This window comes from Mauremys reevesii, linkage group 12, assembly GCF_016161935.1.
Source record: "Mauremys reevesii isolate NIE-2019 linkage group 12, ASM1616193v1, whole genome shotgun sequence".
Lineage (NCBI taxonomy): Eukaryota > Metazoa > Chordata > Testudines > Geoemydidae > Mauremys > Mauremys reevesii.
In genome coordinates, this window is record NC_052634.1 from 44730605 (window position 1) to 44749812 (window position 19208).

A 19208-nucleotide genomic window follows, 5' to 3' on the forward strand; every position below is an offset into this window, starting at 1 on the left:
AAAAGACATGGCCTCAATGTATAACAATACTGGAAATTGTCTTAATATGTTTTCTGTTTCTTTTTCATATCAGTGCTAAAAATAGGAAGGGAACCGTAAGGAAACGAAGAGCTCAGAGCTTGTGTTAACCTCCTTTGAAGACGAACGAATGGCCTCAGTTGGACAGAAAGTAGGCCTAGAAAGTTATGCCCAACCCCCCCAACTGTCATCTCCCTGGTGGTCTAGTGGTTAGGATTTGGCGCTTTCACCGCCACGGCCCGGGTTCGATTCCCGGTCAGGGAGTTATCCTCTTCAACAAAAGTCTACCTTGCCTTCCTCGCTTGGAGTTCAACCAGAAGAATGCAACTTCCTGGCCTCCTTCAGAATGCTCGGAAACTCTTTAGAGGCCATGGGGAAAGCAAAGCTTCCAACTACTCCAATATGGCTATCTGCCCCTTAAAGCCCAGCCTCTGCACCCTTTTACACAAATACACTTACTTGTGCAAACAATTTAGTTTTTCCTTCTTACCGAGCCTAACCTAAATTAGAACAACATTGCACTTTGACCCAAGATCTTTTTCTTTTCTTTTCACTTTTCTTGGTGAAACCAAACCAAACCAAACAATCATTTTGGGTCCACCAAAATATTTCACTAAATATAATATTCATCCAAAAACCTTTCACCCAGCGCTATATACAAGTCTTTGGAAGTAACACCCCGGAGAAAGATCATTAAGCTTTTCCATTCCTAAGATCTAGCCGCTGAAGGCTTCTGAGCATGGGCTATGGGCCTTTCACCTCTAGGCCAGTGGTTACCCTCTTGCTCAGGTGACTACTGATGAAAGGCAACGTGGTTTAGTGGCAGATCCATTTCAGCCTCCCCCTTCCAATGTCTACAGGAGGGTGTTTGTTTCGCATTGCATCTAAGAATCAAATCAATTCTCTTGAAACCTCAACCTGGAATCAAGGTGATTGTAGGTCAAGGAAGGAAGGTTTTGTTCATCCTGTTCTAGTAAATGCTCAAAGTTGCGATGCTTCTTGGAGCTTCCAGACACATTGGCCAGAATTTTCAGAAGGTCTCACACCCACCGCTAGGGCCAGATTTGCAGAAGAACTAGGCTCCCAGTTAGGCACTAAAATCTTTAGCCAGATTGTCAAAAAGGCTCAACCTATTTTTCCAAAAGATGAGTTATTTTGGAAAAAAGCTTGTAAAGATTGTGGGTGCTGGTTACTTGTCTATGTGGCCCACACTGCTGGAGTTGGAGGTTCACCATTGTTTTCTCAGAATGCGGTGTCCGTAGTCTGCCTCAGTTCTGGTGTCCATCCTTTATTCTCCTAATAAATTAGCAGGGAGACTAAAACAACATCGGACTCACAGGGCTCCCGGAAACCTGCCGATTTGGCTCACGGTGAAGGTGTATACAAATCATCTGTGCTGTAGAAGGGCTCTGGGAGTTGAAAGAGTTGTGAATTTAACCCTCTAGGTTTCGGGCCTAATCTGAAACTGTTTCAAAACCAATTCCTTAAATAGACCATAGTTTGAAGCATCAGCAATAGGCATCTTACTGAATATATCCAGAGCTTTCCCAGCCAATTTGGCAACCAAAGTTGTCATCTTCCCTTTCCCGAATAAGCACTTTGTCTGTCCTCCGGGCAACACGCTTAAAAATCACTACCAGTGTCTCAAAGCAATCAGCTGTGCACATATCCTGCTCGACTACGCCACTGTGATGGGTTCGGTCACAGAGATCCCCTTGGGACTGAAATTACTTCCGAGCCCGTTTTCCCTGCCAGCTTGGGACTCCAGAACCCTGCCTTGTTGAGCCAGACACCCTAGCCTGCTGCAACACAGACCCAGGCTCTGGGCCACACCCCAAAGCTGCAGACTTTAACTCAAAACAGCTCAGCACCTGTCTCCAGCACCCAGCTCCCAGTGGGATCCAAAACCCCAAATAAATCCCTTGTACTCTCTATAAAGCTTATACAGGGTAAATTCCTAAATTCTTCACCCTCTAGATCACTGATAGAGAGAGATGCACAGCTGTTTGCTCCCTCAGGGATTAATCACTTCCTCTGGGTTTATTAATAAACAAAAGTCATTTTTATTAAGGTTAAAAAGTAGGAGTGAAGTGATTTCAAGTAATAACAGACAGAACAAAGGAAGTCACCAAGCAAACTAAAACAAAACACGCAAGCCTAAGCCTAATACATTAAGAAACTGATTCCAGGGAATAGCTCACCCTCAGAGGTGTTCCAATCAGCTTCTTTCACAGACTAGACTCCTGCCTAGTCTGGGCCCAATCCTTTCCCCTGCTTCGGTCTTTGTTACTTCCAGCAGACATCTTAGGTTTTCTCATGACTGGCAGGGGTTTTCTCATGACTGGCAGCCCCTTTGTCCTGCTTCACCCCTTTATAGCTTTGGCATAAGGCGGGAATCTTTTGTCTCTCTGGGTCCTCACCCTTCCTTCTAAACGGAAAAATACCAGATTTAAGATGGATTCCACTATCGTGGTCTCTGTAAGACCCCCTAGTTTCCATTCTTCCTGGGTTGGCCCACACGTACACAGGAAGGTTTGCAGGTCAATAAACCATTTACAACCAATTGTCAATGGGAGCCGTCAAGGTTTTAAACCGCCATTAGTGGCCCACGCTTTGCACAATTACAATAGGACCTCAGAGTTAGACTTCATATTTCCAGCTTCAGAGACAAGAATGAGACATGCATACAAATAGGAGGCATATATTCAGTAGGTTAGAACCTTTGTTATGATACCTTACAAGAGACCTTTTGCATCAAGCATATTCCACTTACATCATACTCACACTTATAAGCATCTTTTCATAAAACGTATGGAGTGCAACGTCACCGGGTGCCCTACCTACCCTGCTTTCGCTGCTTCCTGATGGCACAGAATTGACAACAAAAGAGCCAGGCTAGGAGGCTTCTAAAACCGAGAGAGCTGTTCTATCGCGTCCACATCCTCTCAGGAGGTGTCAAACCCCTCTCTCCGTTTCCATCCCCAAATCCTATCAGCTCAATGAGTTTTGTCCTGGAAGAGCCTCGAGGAGGCAGAAGAAGCGGAGAGGATTGCGTTGGGGGTAAATAAAACAGAGACGAGTTGTTCCTCTTGGGATTTTGGTGTGTTTCCCTGGTGATCCTGACGGAGGAACGGGAAGCATAATTCCATTTTTTTCAATGCCTCGGATTGGGTTCAGCTGGTGAACTCTCTGCTTTTGTTCTCACAGGGGAATGGAGACTGGACCGGTTTCCCAATTTGGACAGAAAGTGGCTTGCCAAAGCCGAGGAGAGCCTGCTTCCTGCCTGCACCGAGTTGACAAACTGGGAAGCCAAAGCTGAGAGACCCGTGAGACGAAGTCAGAGTGCTATCCGCTCACATGGAGGGGGAGCACAAGCCCTGCCTGGGTTTCTCTGCCCAAATTATAATCAGTTGAGTGATTTTCCTGGACGAGCCTCTAGGTAGGCAGAAGAAGAAGTGAAGAGGGTTGCGATGGGGTAAATGAAAACCGAGGACTCTTCCTCTTGAGATGTCTTTGTCTTGCTCTTGTGATTCTGATGGATGAACCTAAAGCGTCATTTGAGCGTGTTTCAGTGCTTTTCCTCAGGCTCAGGTTGTGATGCTGAGCACAGGGTTCCTTCACTCTCTCTGCTTGGACCCTCTGTAATGGGGAACGGACCAGCTTTCGAAAGAGCCTAGTGGAGCTGAACGAAAACAGCAGTAAACATCCAGGTTCACCCTAGATTAATCTTTTGTCCCCAATTTTCTTGGGGAAACAAAACAAAAACAAGGTTTTCTTAAGAACTCAACACCCATTCAGGCTCCAAACTCTTTTGCAAGATTTCCACAAGGGCTCAACACCCTGAGTGCTGAGCTAGTTTGGGAAAAAAACCCAAACAAGGCCGGTACCGGTTGTGAGGGCTGGCTGCTTGACTCTGTGGCCCACCGTGCGGGAGTTTGAGGTTCTCATTAAGCTAAGTGTCTCTATTCTGCCTCTGTCCTAGTGTCCATCTAATAAGTGAGGGGGGAGATTAGAACACCTCAGAAGGCACAGGGTTGTAGGAAACCTGAAACTTTAGATGAGGGTGATGGTGTCTAAAAACCAGATGTGATGTAGGTGTTGAACGAGAGATGCTGTCTTGGCCTCCTTGAGCGGCTCATACAATATTGAAGAAAAGGAGGGTTGAGAGAGCTGCTTTTGTCCCAGCGTCAGGATGGCCGAGTGGTCTAAGGCGCCAGACTCAAGGCTCTGTCTTTCCCACAACTGGGGCTTCTGGTCTCCTGCAGGAGGCGTGGGTTCAAATCCCACTCCTGACACAACCTCTTGATTCCACCTCAAGAGGTGGCCTGGTTTCAATTGCCCTTGTAACATATTGGAAGAGCCCTTGTTTAGGAGCTTTCTTAGAGTAGCGGCAAGAGAAGTTAGACCTTCGGAATCCATGCGCTCAAAGCACCTAGTTGGGTAAATTCCAGTTTATTCCCCACCAGAAAGTTGGCATTGCTTGATCTTGGGCAGGTATGGATGTCAAACATATACAGGTGGAGGAAGAAGGGAGCAGTACAGTAGACACTGATAAAGGGAAGGTAAGACTCTTAGTCTCAGGGTTTGGGCTTGAGCCCTAAACTGGGTGCTCTACGTACTCTGGTTTGGCTGCTTCATGAGGGCACAGAATTGACAACATAGGGAGCAGAGACAGGAGGCAGCTACAACCAAGAGCCCTGTTAGATTGTGTCAACATCCTATCAGGAGGTCTCAAAGCCTCTCTCTCAGTTTGTATCTCAGAAATTCTATCCGCTCCAGGATCTTTCTCCATCAAAGAGCCGCTAGGTAGGCAGAAGAAGAGGTGGAGAGGGTTGCGATGGAGGTAACAAAAGCAGAGAAGAATTGTTCCTCTTGGGATTTTTTGTGTTTCTCTTGTGATCCTGACGGAGGAACCGGAAGCATCATTAGATTTTTTTCTGGCTACTTTCTGTCCAACAGATTAAGTTGGTCCATTGTCCATTCCCCTCAGGGGTTAAGAGCTGGAACCCCTGTGCTCAGGGTCACAACCTTAGCCCAACCGAAGGCACTGAAACAAACTCAAATGATGCTTCAGCTTCCTCCCTCAGCATCACAAGACCAACACAAAGAAAACTCCCGAGGAACGGGGCTCTGAGCATTGCCAGGTTGTGAGTTCCGTGCCCTCAGGAAGCAGCCAAAATGCTCGAACCCCCACCCGCTTCTCTTGGACCGCTGGCAACATGGTGTTTGCACAGGAGCCGCAAGCCCGTCTTTCCTGTCTTTGTCTATCCCGGCCCCTTCCCCCCAAATGCTTTCATCGGACGCTGGAGGGACCTAAGGACCTGCAGGTTCCCGCACCCACCTCCTAAAGCAAACAGTCCTTCCCTTCTCTGACATTCCTGGAGCCGCACATCCTTGGAAGAGTTTTACCCCAGGGGGTTCTGATTCCCTGCGAAAAGATGTGTCTGGCGGCCGGCGGGGAACTGTCTTCTCTGCCCCCTCTTTGGGCGCTGAGAAGCTTTTTCTGAGAAACAGCACCTCCTCCTGGTGGGAGAATCCTAAATTCCACCCTCCCACCCAGGTTTCTCTGAGCAGCTGCTAGATGATTTTCCCACTTCTCTGGTCTAGACACCAGCATCTAACTAGCCCTTGGAACGGGCCCTGTTTGCTAGCTGGAGAGCGAAGGAACCAGGAAAGAAGGCAAATGTCAGGAAACGAATCTCAGCACGCAAAGAAACTTCCTTCGCTCTTCTTTTGCACTGTCTGTGCCTTTGCTAGCCCTTGAGGCCTAGCCTGACTAGCTCAGTCGGTAGAGCATGAGACTCTTAATCTCAGGGTCGTGGGTTCAAGCCCCACGTTGGGCGTTTCATCTTGCACTCTTCGACATCACTCTCTCCCTTAGAGTCTCAGAGCATAACGGAATCCACTCTTTGTCCTCTCAACCAGCTGAGGCGGTCTCGGACCTTTAGTACATCATGAAGACAAGACACATTGACAATTCCATGGTCCTAAGAGAGTTGAGTCTCTTCTAGCCCAGGCAAGAGAGGGAAAAAATAACCTTTCAGAAGCTGATTGCCCCCCTCCCCCTGAGCAGCCATCTAGAGCTTCTCTACTTATTTCTATATCTTCGCCAGCGCTCAGTAGTTGAGATAACTGCTTCTTTCTCAAATCCTCCACCAGCCCTCTTCATTGGGATGGAGATTGCTTAAGGCTGACGATTCCACCACATCTTATTCATCCCTCATACATTTCTGTAAGCCCATGGAGAGTAAAACAAGATAGCAACAAAACTGTTTTTTTTTTTTAAAAAAAGACATGGCCTCAATGTATAACAATACTGGAAATTGTCTTAATATGTTTTCTGTTTCTTTTTCATATCAGTGCTAAAAATAGGAAGGGAACCGTAAGGAAACGAAGAGCTCAGAGCTTGTGTTAACCTCCTTTGAAGACGAACGAATGGCCTCAGTTGGACAGAAAGTAGGCCTAGAAAGTTATGCCCAACCCCCCCAACTGTCATCTCCCTGGTGGTCTAGTGGTTAGGATTTGGCGCTTTCACCGCCACGGCCCGGGTTCGATTCCCGGTCAGGGAGTTATCCTCTTCAACAAAAGTCTACCTTGCCTTCCTCGCTTGGAGTTCAACCAGAAGAATGCAACTTCCTGGCCTCCTTCAGAATGCTCGGAAACTCTTTAGAGGCCATGGGGAAAGCAAAGCTTCCAACTACTCCAATATGGCTATCTGCCCCTTAAAGCCCAGCCTCTGCACCCTTTTACACAAATACACTTACTTGTGCAAACAATTGAGTTTTTCCTTCTTACCGAGCCTAACCTAAATTAGAACAACATTGCACTTTGACCCAAGATCTTTTTCTTTTCTTTTCACTTTTCTTGGTGAAACCAAACCAAACCAAACAATCATTTTGGGTCCACCAAAATATTTCACTAAATATAATATTCATCCAAAAACCTTTCACCCAGCACTATATACAAGTCTTTGGAAGTAACACCCCGGAGAAAGATCATTAAGCTTTTCCATTCCTAAGATCTAGCCGCTGAAGGCTTCTGAGCATGGGCTATGGGCCTTTCACCTCTAGGCCAGTGGTTACCCTCTTGCTCAGGTGACTACTGATGAAAGGCAACGTGGTTTAGTGGCAGATCCATTTCAGCCTCCCCCTTCCAATGTCTACAGGAGGGTGTTTGTTTCGCATTGCATCTAAGAATCAAATCAATTCTCTTGAAACCTCAACCTGGAATCAAGGTGATTGTAGGTCAAGGAAGGAAGGTTTTGTTCATCCTGTTCTAGTAAATGCTCAAAGTTGCGATGCTTCTTGGAGCTTCCAGACACATTGGCCAGAATTTTCAGAAGGTCTCACACCCACCGCTAGGGCCAGATTTGCAGAAGAACTAGGCTCCCAGTTAGGCACTAAAATCTTTAGCGAGATTGTCAAAAGGCTCAACCTATTTTTCCAAAAGATGAGTTATTTTGGAAAAAGCTTGTAAAGATTGTGGGTGCTGGTTACTTGTCTATGTGGCCCACACTGCTGGAGTTGGAGGTTCACCATTGTTTTCTCAGAATGCGGTGTCCGTAGTCTGCCTCAGTTCTGGTGTCCATCCTTTATTCTCCTAATAAATTAGCAGGGAGACTAAAACAACATCGGACTCACAGGGCTCCCGGAAACCTGCCGATTTGGCTCACGGTGAAGGTGTATACAAATCATCTGTGCTGTAGAAGGGCTCTGGGAGTTGAAAGAGTTGTGAATTTAACCCTCTAGGTTTCGGGCCTAATCTGAAACTGTTTCAAAACCAATTCCTTAAATAGACCATAGTTTGAAGCATCAGCAATAGGCATCTTACTGAATATATCCAGAGCTTTCCCAGCCAATTTGGCAACCAAAGTTGTCATCTTCCCTTTCCCGAATAAGCACTTTGTCTGTCCTCCGGGCAACACGCTTAAAAATCACTACCAGTGTCTCAAAGCAATCAGCTGTGCACATATCCTGCTCGACTACGCCACTGTGATGGGTTCGGTCACAGAGATCCCCTTGGGACTGAAATTACTTCGAGCCCGTTTTCCCTGCCAGCTTGGGACTCCAGAACCCTGCCTTGTTGAGCCAGACACCTAGCCTGCTGCAACACAGACCCAGGCTCTGGGCCACACCCCAAAGCTGCAGACTTTAACTCAAAACAGCTCAGCACCTGTCTCCAGCACCCAGCTCCCAGTGGGATCCAAAACCCCAAATAAATCCCTTGTACTCTCTATAAAGCTTATACAGGGTAAATTCCTAAATTCTTCACCCTCTAGATCACTGATAGAGAGAGATGCACAGCTGTTTGCTCCCCCAGGGATTAATCACTTCCTCTGGGTTTATTAATAAACAAAAGTCATTTTTATTAAGGTTAAAAAGTAGGAGTGAAGTGATTTCAAGTAATAACAGACAGAACAAAGGAAGTCACCAAGCAAACTAAAACAAAACACGCAAGCCTAAGCCTAATACATTAAGAAACTGATTCCAGGGAATAGCTCACCCTCAGAGGTGTTCCAATCAGCTTCTTTCACAGACTAGACTCCTGCCTAGTCTGGGCCCAATCCTTTCCCCTGCTTCGGTCTTTGTTACTTCCAGCAGACATCTTAGGTTTTCTCATGACTGGCAGGGGTTTTCTCATGACTGGCAGCCCCTTTGTCCTGCTTCACCCCCTTTTATAGCTTTGGCATAAGGCGGGAATCTTTTGTCTCTCTGGGTCCTCACCCTTCCTTCTAAACGGAAAAATACCAGATTTAAGATGGATTCCACTATCGTGGTCTCTGTAAGACCCCCTAGTTTCCATTCTTCCTGGGTTGGCCCACACGTACACAGGAAGGTTTGCAGGTCAATAAACCATTTACAACCAATTGTCAATGGGAGCCGTCAGGTTTTAAACCGCCATTAGTGGCCCACGCTTTGCACAATTACAATAGGACCTCAGAGTTAGACTTCATATTTCCAGCTTCAGAGACAAGAATGAGACATGCATACAAATAGGAGGCATATATTCAGTAGGTTAGAACCTTTGTTATGATACCTTACAAGAGACCTTTTGCATCAAGCATATTCCACTTACATCATACTCACACTTATAAGCATCTTTTCATAAAACGTATGGAGTGCAACGTCACCGGGTGCCCTACCTACCCTGCTTTCGCTGCTTCCTGATGGCACAGAATTGACAACAAAGAGCCAGGCTAGGAGGCTTCTAAAACCGAGAGAGCTGTTCTATCGCGTCCACATCCTCTCAGGAGGTGTCAAACCCCCTCTCTCCGTTTCCATCCCCCAAATCCTATCAGCTCAATGAGTTTTGTCCCTGGAAGAGCCTCGAGGGAGGCAGAAGAAGCGGAGAGGATTGCGTTGGGGGTAAATAAAACAGAGACGAGTTGTTCCTCTTGGGATTTTGGTGTGTTTCCTGGTGATCCTGACGGAGGAACAGGAAGCATAATTCCATTTTTCAATGCCTCGGATTGGGTTCAGCTGGTGAACTCTCTGCTTTTGTTCTCACAGGGAATGGAGACTGGACCGGTTTCCCAATTTGGACAGAAAGTGGCTTGCCAAAGCCGAGGAGAGCCTGCTTCCTGCCTGCACCGAGTTGACAAACTGGGAAGCCAAAGCTGAGAGACCCCGTTGACGAAGTCAGAGTGCTATCCGCTCACATGGAGGGGGAGCACAAGCCCTGCCTGGGTTTCTCTGCCCAAATTATAATCAGTTGAGTGATTTTCCTGGACGAGCCTCTAGGTAGGCAGAAGAAGAAGTGAAGAGGGTTGCGATGGGGTAAATGAAAACCGAGGACTCTTCCTCTTGAGATGTCTTTGTCTTGCTCTTGTGATTCTGATGGATGAACCTAAAGCGTCATTTGAGCGTGTTTCAGTGCTTTTCCTCGGGCTCAGGTTGTGATGCTGAGCACAGGGGTTCCTTCACTCTCTCTGCTTGGACCCTCTGTAATGGGGAACGGACCAGCTTTCGAAAGAGCCTAGTGGAGCTGAACGAAAACAGCAGTAAACATCCAGGTTCACCCTAGATTAATCTTTTGTCCCCAATTTTCTGGGGAAACAAAACAAAAACAAGGTTTTCTTAAGAACTCAACACCCATTCAGGCTCCAAACTCTTTTGCAAGATTTCCACAAGGGCTCAACACCCTTAGTTCTGATCTAGTTTGGGAAAAAAACACAAACAAGGCTGGTACCGGTTGTTAGTGCTGGCTGCTTGACTCTGTGGCCCACCGTGCTGGAGTTTGAGGTTCTCATTAAGCTAAGTGTCTCTATTCTGCCTCTGTCCTAGTGTCCATCTAATAAGTGAGGGGGGAGATTAGAACACCTCAGAAGGCACAGGGTTGTAGGAAACCTGAAACTTTAGATGAGGGTGATGGTGTCTAAAAACCAGATGTGATGTAGGTGTTGAACGAGAGATGCTGTCTTGGCCTCCTTGAGCGGCTCATACAATATTGAAGAAAAGGAGGGTTGAGAGAGCTGCTTTTGTCCCAGCGTCAGGATGGCCGAGTGGTCTAAGGCGCCAGACTCAAGGCTCTGTCTTTCCCACAACTGGGGCTTCTGGTCTCCTGCAGGAGGCGTGGGTTCAAATCCCACTCCTGACACAACCTCTTGATTCCACCTCAAGAGGTGGCCTGGTTTCAATTGCCCTTGTAACATATTGGAAGAGCCCTTGTTTAGGAGCTTTCTTAGAGTAGCGGCATGAGAAGTTAGACCTTGTAAATACCTTGGAATCCATGCGCTCAAAGCACCTAGTTGAGTAAATTCCAGTTTATTCCCCACCAGAAAGTTGGCATTGCTTGATCTTGGGCAGGTATGGATGTCAAACATATACAGGTGGAGGAAGAAGGGAGCAGTACAGTAGACACTGATAAAGAGAAGGTAAGACTCTTAGTCTCAGGGTTTGGGCTTGAGCCTAAACTGGGTGCTCTACGTACTCTGGTTTGGCTGCTTCATGAGGGCACAGAATTGACAACATAGGGAGCAGAGACAGGAGGCAGCTACAACCAAGAGCCCTGTTAGATTGTGTCAACATCCTATCAGGAGGTCTCAAAGCCTCTCTCTCAGTTTGTATCTCAGAAATTCTATCCGCTCCAGGATCTTTCTCCATCAAAGAGCCGCTAGGTAGGCAGAAGAAGAGGTGGAGAGGGTTGCGATGGAGGTAACAAAAGCAGAGAAGAATTGTTCCTCTTGGGATTTTTGTGTTTCTCTTGTGATCCTGACGGAGGAACCGGAAGCATCATTAGATTTTTTCTGGCTACTTTCTGTCCAACAGATTAAGTTGGTCCATTGTCCATTCCCCTCAGGGGTTAAGAGCTGGAACCCTGTGCTCAGGGTCACAACCTTAGCCCAACCGAAGGCACTGAAACAAACTCAAATGATGCTTCAGCTTCCTCCTCAGCATCACAAGACCAACACAAAGAAAACTCCCGAGGAACGGGGCTCTGAGCATTGCCAGGTTGTGAGTTCCGTGCCCTCAGGAAGCAGCCAAAATGCTCGAACCCCACCCGCTTCTCTTGGACCGCTGGCAACATGGTGTTTGCACAGGAGCCGCAAGCCCGTCTTTCCTGTCTTTGTCTATCCTGGCCCCTTCCCCCAAATGCTTTCATCGGACGCTGGAGGGACCTAAGGACCTGCAGGTTCCGCACCCACCTCCTAAAGCAAACAGTCCTTCCCTTCTCTGACATTCCTGGAGCCGCACATCCTTGGAAGAGTTTTACCCCAGGGGTTCTGATTCCCTGCGAAAGATGTGTCTGGCGGCCGGCGGGAACTGTCTTCTCTGCCCCTCTTTGGGCGCTGAGAAGCTTTTTCTGAGAAACAGCACCTCCTCCTGGTGGGAGAATCCTAAATTCCACCCTCCCACCCAGGTTTCTCTGAGCAGCTGCTAGATGATTTTCCCACTTCTCTGGTCTAGACACCAGCATCTAACTAGCCTTGGAACGGGCCCTGTTTGCTAGCTGGAGAGCGAAGGAACCAGGAAAGAAGGCAAATGTCAGGAAACGAATCTCAGCACGCAAAGAAACTTCCTTCGCTCTTCTTTTGCACTGTCTGTGCCTTTGCTAGCCCTTGAGGCCTAGCCTGACTAGCTCAGTTGGTAGAGCATGAGACTCTTAATCTCAGGGTCGTGGGTTCAAGCCCCACGTTGGGTGTTTCATCTTGCACTCTTCGACATCACTCTCTCCCTTAGAGTCTCAGAGCATAACGGAATCCACTCTTTGTCCTCTCAACCAGCTGAGGCGGTCTCGGACCTTTAGTACATCATGAAGACAAGACACATTGACAATTCCATGGTCCTAAGAGAGTTGAGTCTCTTCTAGCCCAGGCAAGAGAGGGAAAAAATAACCTTTCAGAAGCTGATTGCCCCCCTCCCCCTGAGCAGCCATCTAGAGCTTCTCTACTTATTTCTATATCTTCGCCAGCGCTCAGTAGTTGAGATAACTGCTTCTTTCTCAAATCCTCCACCAGCCCTCTTCATTGGGATGGAGATTGCTTAAGGCTGACGATTCCACCACATCTTATTCATCCCTCATACATTTCTGTAAGCCCATGGAGAGTAAAACAAGATAGCAACAAAACTGTTTTTTTTTAAAAAAAGACATGGCCTCAATGTATAACAATACTGGAAATTGTCTTAATATGTTTTCTGTTTCTTTTTCATATCAGTGCTAAAAATAGGAAGGGAACCGTAAGGAAACGAAGAGCTCAGAGCTTGTGTTAACCTCCTTTGAAGACAGACGAATGGCCTCAGTTGGACAGAAAGTAGGCCTAGAAAGTTATGCCCAACCCCCCCAACTGTCATCTCCCTGGTGGTCTAGTGGTTAGGATTTGGCGCTTTCACCGCCACGGCCCGGGTTCGATTCCCGGTCAGGGAGTTATCCTCTTCAACAAAAGTCTACCTTGCCTTCCTCGCTTGGAGTTCAACCAGAAGAATGCAACTTCCTGGCCTCCTTCAGAATGCTCGGAAACTCTTTAGAGGCCATGGGGAAAGCAAAGCTTCCACCTACTACAATATGGCTATCTGCCCCTTAAAGCCCAGCCTCTGCACCCTTTTACACAAATACACTTACTTGTGCAAACAATTTAGTTTTCCTTCTTACCGAGCCTAACCTAAATTAGAACAACATTGCACTTTGACCCAAGATCTTTTTCTTTTCTTTTCACTTTTCTTGGTGAAACCAAACCAAACCAAACAATCATTTTGGGTCCACCAAAATATTTCACTAAATATAATATTCATCCAAAAACCTTTCACCCAGCACTATATACAAGTCTTTGGAAGTAACACCCCGGAGAAAGATCATTAAGCTTTTCCATTCCTAAGATCTAGCCGCTGAAGGCTTCTGAGCATGGGCTATGGGCCTTTCACCTCTAGGCCAGTGGTTACCCTCTTGCTCAGGTGGCTACTGATGAAAGGCAACGTGGTTTAGTGGCAGATCCATTTCAGCCTCCCTCTTCCAATGTCTACAAGAGGGTGTTTTTTTCGCATTGCATCTAAGAATCAAATCAATTCTCTTGAAACCTCAACCTGGAATCAAGGTGATTGTAGGTCAAGGAAGGAAGGTTTTGTTCATCCTGTTCTAGTAAATGCTCAAAGTTGCGATGCTTCTTGGAGCTTCCAGACACATTGGCCAGAATTTTCAGAAGGTCTCACACCCACCGCTAGGGCCAGATTTGCAGAAGAACTAGGCTCCCAGTTAGGCACTAAAATCTTTAGCCAGATTGTCAAAAAGGCTCAACCTATTTTTCCAAAAGATGAGTTATTTTGGAAAAAAGCTTGTAAAGATTGTGGGTGCTGGTTACTTGTCTATGTGGCCCACACTGCTGGAGTTGGAGGTTCACCATTGTTTTCTCAGAATGCGGTGTCCGTAGTCTGCCTCAGTTCTGGTGTCCATCTTTTAGTCTCCTAATAAATCAGCAGGGAGACTAAAACAACATCGGACTCACAGGGCTCCCGGAAACCTGCCAATTTGGCTCACGGTGAAGGTGTATACAAATCATCTGTGCTGTAGAAGGGCTCTGGGAGTTGAAAGAGTTGTGAATTTAACCCTCTAGGTTTCGGGCCTAATCTGAAACTGTTTCAAAACCAATTCCTTAAATAGACCATAGTTTGAAGCATCAGCAATAGGCATCTTACTGAATATATCCAGAGCTTTCCCAGCCAATTTGGCAACCAAAGTTGTCATCTTCCCTTTCCCGAATAAGCACTTTGTCTGTCCTCCGGGCAACACGCTTAAAAATCACTACCAGTGTCTCAAAGCAATCAGCTGTGCACATATCCTGCTCGACTATGCCACTGTGATGGGTTCGGTCACAGAGATCCCCTTGGGACTGAAATGACTTCGAGCCCATTTTCCCTGCCAGCTTGGGACTCCAGAACCCTGCCTTGTTGAGCCAGACACCTAGCCTGCTGCAACACAGACCCAGGCTCTGGGCCACACCCCCAAAGCTGCAGACTTTAACTCAAAACAGCTCAGCACCTGTCTCCAGCACCCAGCTCCCAGTGGGTTCTAAAACCCCAAATAAATCCCTTGTACTCTCTATAAAGCTTATACAGGGTAAATTCCTAGATTCTTCACCCTCTAGATCACTGATAGAGAGAGATGCACAGCTGTTTGCTCCCCCAGGGATTAATCACTTCCTCTGGGTTTATTAATAAACAAAAGTCATTTTTATTATGGTTAAAAGTAGGAGTTAAGTGATTTCAAGTAATAACAGACAGAACAAAGGAAGTCACCAAGCAAACTAAAACAAAACACGCAAGCCTAAGCCTAATACATTAAGAAACTGATTCCAGGAATAGCTCACCCTCAGAGGTGTTCCAATCAGCTTCTTTCACAGACTAGACTCCTGCCTAGTCTGGGCCCAATCCTTTCCCCTGCTTCGGTCTTTGTTACTTCCAGCAGACATCTTAGGTTTTCTCATGACTGGCAGGGGTTTCTCATGACTGGCAGCCCCTTTGTCCTGCTTCACCCCCTTTTATAGCTTTGGCATAAGGCGGGAATCTTTTGTCTCTCTGGGTCCTCACCCTTCCTTCTAAACGGAAAAATACCAGATTTAAGATGGATTCCACTATCGTGGTCTCTGTAAGACCCCTACTTTCCATTCTTCCTGGGTTGGCCCACACGTACACTGGAAGGTTTGCAGGTCAATAAACCATTTACAACCAATTGTCAATGGGAGCCGTCAAGGTTTTAAACCGCCATTAGTGGCCCACGCTTTGCACAATTACAATAGGACCTCAGAGTTAGACTTCATATTTCCAGCTTCAGAGACAAGAATGAGACATGCATACAAATAGGAGGCATATATTCAGTAGGTTAGAACCTTTGTTATGATACCTTACAAGAGACCTTTTGCATCAAGCATATTCCACTTACATCATACTCACACTTATAAGCATCTTTTCATAAAACGTATGGAGTGCAACGTCACCGGGTGCCCTCCCTACCCTGCTTTCGCTGCTTCCTGATGGCACAGAATTGACAACAAAAGAGCCAGGCTAGGAGGCTTCTAAAACCGAGAGAGCTGTTCTATCGCGTCCACATCCTCTCAGGAGGTGTCAAACCCCCTCTCTCCGTTTCCATCCCCCAAATCCTATCAGCTCAATGAGTTTTGTCCCTGGAAGAGCCTCGAGGGAGGCAGAAGAAGCAGAGAGGATTGCGTTGGGGGTAAATAAAACAGAGACGAGTTGTTCCTCTTGGGATTTTGGTGTGTTTCCCTGGTGATCCTGACGGAGGAACGGGAAGCATAATTCCATTTTTTTCAATGCCTCGGATTGGGTTCAGCTGGTGAACTCTCTGCTCTTGTTCTCACAGGGGAATGGAGACTGGACCGGTTTCCCAATTTGGACAGAAAGTGGCTTGCAAAGCCGAGGAGAGCCTGCTTCCTGCCTGCACCGAGTTGACAAACTGGGGAAGCCAAAGCTGAGAGACCCCGTAGACGAAGTCAGAGTGCTATCCACTCACATGGAGGGGGAGCACAAGCCCTCCCTGGGTTTCTCTGCCCAAATTATAATCAGTTGAGTGATTTTCCTGGACGAGCCTCTAGGTAGGCAGAAGAAGAAGTGAAGAGGGTTGCGATGGGGTAAATGAAAGCCGAGGACTCTTCCTCTTGAGATGTCTTTGTCTTGCTCTTGTGATTCTGATGGATGAACCTAAAGCGTCATTTGAGCGTGTTTCAGGGCTTTTCCTCGGGCTCAGGTTGTGATGCTGAGCACAGGGGTTCCTTCACTCTCTCTGCTAGGACCCTCTGTAATAGGGAACGAACCAGCTTTCGAAAGAGCCTAGTGGAGCTGAACGAAAACAGCAATAAACATCCAGGTTCACCCTAGATTAATCTTTTGTCCCCAATTTTCTTGGGGAAACAAAACAAAAACATGGTTTTCTTAAGAACTCAACACCCATTCAGGCTCCAAACTCTTTTGCAAGAGTTCCAGAAGGGCTCAACACCCTGAGTGCTGAGCTAGTTTGGGAAAAAAACCCAAACAAGGCCGGTACCGATTGTGAGTGCTGGCTGCTTGACTCTGTGGCCCACCGTGCGGGAGTTTGAGGTTCTCATTAAGCTAAGTGTCTCTATTCTGCCTCTGTCCTAGTGTCCATCTAATAAGTGAGGGGGGAGATTAGAACACCTCAGAAGGCACAGGGTTGTAGGAAACCTGAAACTTTAGATGAGGGTGATGGTGTCTAAAAACCAGATGTGATGTAGGTGTTGAACGAGAGATGCTGTCTTGGTCTCCTTGAGCGGCTCATACAATATTGAAGAAAAGGAGGGTTGAGAGAGCTGCTTTTGTCCCAGCGTCAGGATGGCCGAGTGGTCTAAGGTGCCAGACTCAAGGCTCTGTCTTTCCCACAACTGGGGCTTCTGTTCTCCTGTAGTAGGCGTGGGTTCAAATCCCACTTCTGACACAGCCTCTTGATTCCACCTCAAGAGGTGGCCTGGTTTCAATTGCCCTTGTAACGTATTGGAAGAGCCCTTGTTTAGGAGCTTTCTTAGAGTAGCGGCAAGAGAAGTTAGAGGGAATTGTAAATACCTTCGGAATCCATGCGCTCAAGGCACCTAGTTGAGTAAATTCCAGTTTATTCCCCACCAGAAAGTTGGCATTGCTTGATCTTGGGCAGGTATGGATGTCAAACATACACAAGTGGAGGAAGAAGGGAGCAGTACAGTAGACACTGATAAAGAGAAGGTAAGACTCTTAGTCTCAGGGTTTGGGCTTGAGCCCTAAACTGGGTGCTCTACGTACTCTGGTTTGGCTGCTTCATGAGGGCACAGAATTGACAACATAGGGAGCAGAGACAGGAGGCAGCTACAACCAAGAGCCCTGTTAGATTGTGTCAACATCCTATCAGGAGGTCTCAAAGCCTCTCTCTCCGTTTGTATCTCAGAAATTCTATCCGCTCCAGGATCTTTCTCCATCAAAGAGCCGCTAGGTAGGCAGAAGAAGAGGTGGAGAGGGTTGCGATGGAGGTAACTAAAGCAGAGAAGAATTGTTCCTCTTGGGATTTTTTGTGTTTCTCTTGTGATCCTGACGGAGGAACCGGAAGCATCATTTGATTTTTTTCTGGCTACTTTCTGTCCAACAGATTAAGTTGGTCCATTGTCCATTCCCCTCAGGGGTTAAGAGCTGGAACCCCTGTGCTCAGGGTCACAACCTTAGCCCAACCGAAGGCACTGAAACAAACTCAAATGATGCTTCAGCTTCCTCCCTCAGCATCTCAAGACCAACACAAAGAAAACTCCCAAGGAACGGGGCTCTGAGCATTGCCAGGTTGTGAGTTCCGTGCCCTCAGGAAGCAGCCAAAATGCTCGAACCCCCACCCGCTTCTCTTGGACCGCTGGCAACATGGTGTTTGCACAGGAGCCGCAAGCCCGTCTTTCCTGTCTTTGTCTATCCTGGCCCCTTCCCCCCAGATGCTTTCATCGGACGCTGCAGGGACCTAAGGACCTGCAGGTTCCCGCACCCACCTCCTAAAGCAAACAGTCCTTCCCTTCTCTGACATTCCTGGAGCCGCACATCCTTAGAGGAGTTTTACCCCAGGGGGTTCTGATTCCCTGCGAAAAGATGTGTCTGGCGGCCGGCGGGGAACTGTCTTCTCTGCCCCCTCTTTGGGCGCTGAGAAGCTTTTTCTGAGCAACAGCACCTCCTCCTGGTGGGAGAATCCTAAATTCCACCCTCCCACCCAGGTTTCTCTGAGCAGCTGCTAGATGAACCCCACTTCTCTGGTCTAGACACCAGCATCTAACTAGCCTTGGAACGGGCCCTGTTTGCTAGCTGGAGAGCGAAGGAACCAGGAAAGAAGGCAAATGTCAGGAAACGAATCTCAGCACGCAAAGAAACTTCCTTCGCTCTTCTTTTGCACTGTCTGTGCCTTTGTGAGCCCTTGATGCCTAGCCCGACTAGCTCAGTAGGTAGAACATGAGACTCTTAATCTCAGGGTCGTGGGTTCGAGCCCCACGTTGGGCATTTGATCTTGCACTCTTCGACATCACTCTCTCCCTTAGAGTCTCAGAGCATAACGGAATCCACTCTTTGTCCTCTCAACCAGCTGAGGCGGTCTCGGACCTTTAGTACATCATGAAGACAAGACACATTGACAATTCCATGGTCCTAAGAGAGTTGAGTCTCTTCTAGCCCAGGCAAGAGAGGGAAAAAATAACCTTTCAGAAGCTGATTGCCCCCCACCCCCTGAGCAGCCATCTAGAGCTTCTCTACTTATTTCTATATCTTCGCCAGCGCTCAGTAGTTGAGATAACTGCTTCTTTCTCAAATCCTCCACCAGCCCTCTTCATTGGGATGGAGATTGCTTAAGGCTGACGATTCCACCACATCTTATTCATCCCTCGTACATTTCTGTAAGCCCATGGAGAGTAAAACAAGATAGCAATAAAACTGTTTTTTTTTTTTAAAAAAAGACGTGGCCTCAATGAATAACAATACTGGAAATTGTTTTAATATGTTTTCTGTGTCTTTTTCATATCAGTGCTAAAAATAGGAAGGGAACCGTAAGGAAACGAAGAACTCAGAGCTTGTGTTAACCTCCTTTGAAGACGAACGAATGGCCTCAGTTGGACAGAAAGTAGGACTAGAAAGTTATGCCCAACCCCCCAAATGTCATCTCCCTGGTGGTCTAGTGGTTAGGATTTGGCGCTTTCACCGCCACGGCCCGGGTTCGATTCCCGGTCAGGGAGTTACCCTTTT

At 47.2% G+C, this 19208-nt stretch overlaps 10 non-coding genes and 1 pseudogene across 10 annotated transcripts; 10 read left to right on the top strand and 1 right to left on the bottom strand.

Annotated features, from left to right (window-relative positions):
• LOC120375436 overlaps positions 1-19208 on the bottom strand; it is a 648226-nt pseudogene that overhangs the window by 349482 nt on the left and 279536 nt on the right.
• Positions 211-282, top strand: TRNAE-UUC. Its single transcript has one exon. It is a non-coding gene; the product is annotated as a tRNA-Glu (tRNA).
• Positions 4205-4313, top strand: TRNAL-CAA. Its single transcript has 2 exons — positions 4205-4242; positions 4268-4313. It is a non-coding gene; the product is annotated as a tRNA-Leu (tRNA).
• TRNAK-CUU lies at positions 5789-5861 on the top strand. The gene has a single exon. It is a non-coding gene; the product is annotated as a tRNA-Lys (tRNA).
• On the top strand, positions 6516-6587 carry TRNAE-UUC. The gene has a single exon. It is a non-coding gene; the product is annotated as a tRNA-Glu (tRNA).
• On the top strand, positions 10506-10614 carry TRNAL-CAA. Its single transcript has 2 exons — positions 10506-10543; positions 10569-10614. It is a non-coding gene; the product is annotated as a tRNA-Leu (tRNA).
• Positions 12087-12159, top strand: TRNAK-CUU. The gene has a single exon. It is a non-coding gene; the product is annotated as a tRNA-Lys (tRNA).
• On the top strand, positions 12811-12882 carry TRNAE-UUC. The gene has a single exon. It is a non-coding gene; the product is annotated as a tRNA-Glu (tRNA).
• On the top strand, positions 16806-16914 carry TRNAL-CAA. The gene is made up of 2 exons: positions 16806-16843; positions 16876-16914. It is a non-coding gene; the product is annotated as a tRNA-Leu (tRNA).
• TRNAK-CUU lies at positions 18401-18473 on the top strand. Its single transcript has one exon. It is a non-coding gene; the product is annotated as a tRNA-Lys (tRNA).
• TRNAE-UUC lies at positions 19127-19198 on the top strand. The gene has a single exon. It is a non-coding gene; the product is annotated as a tRNA-Glu (tRNA).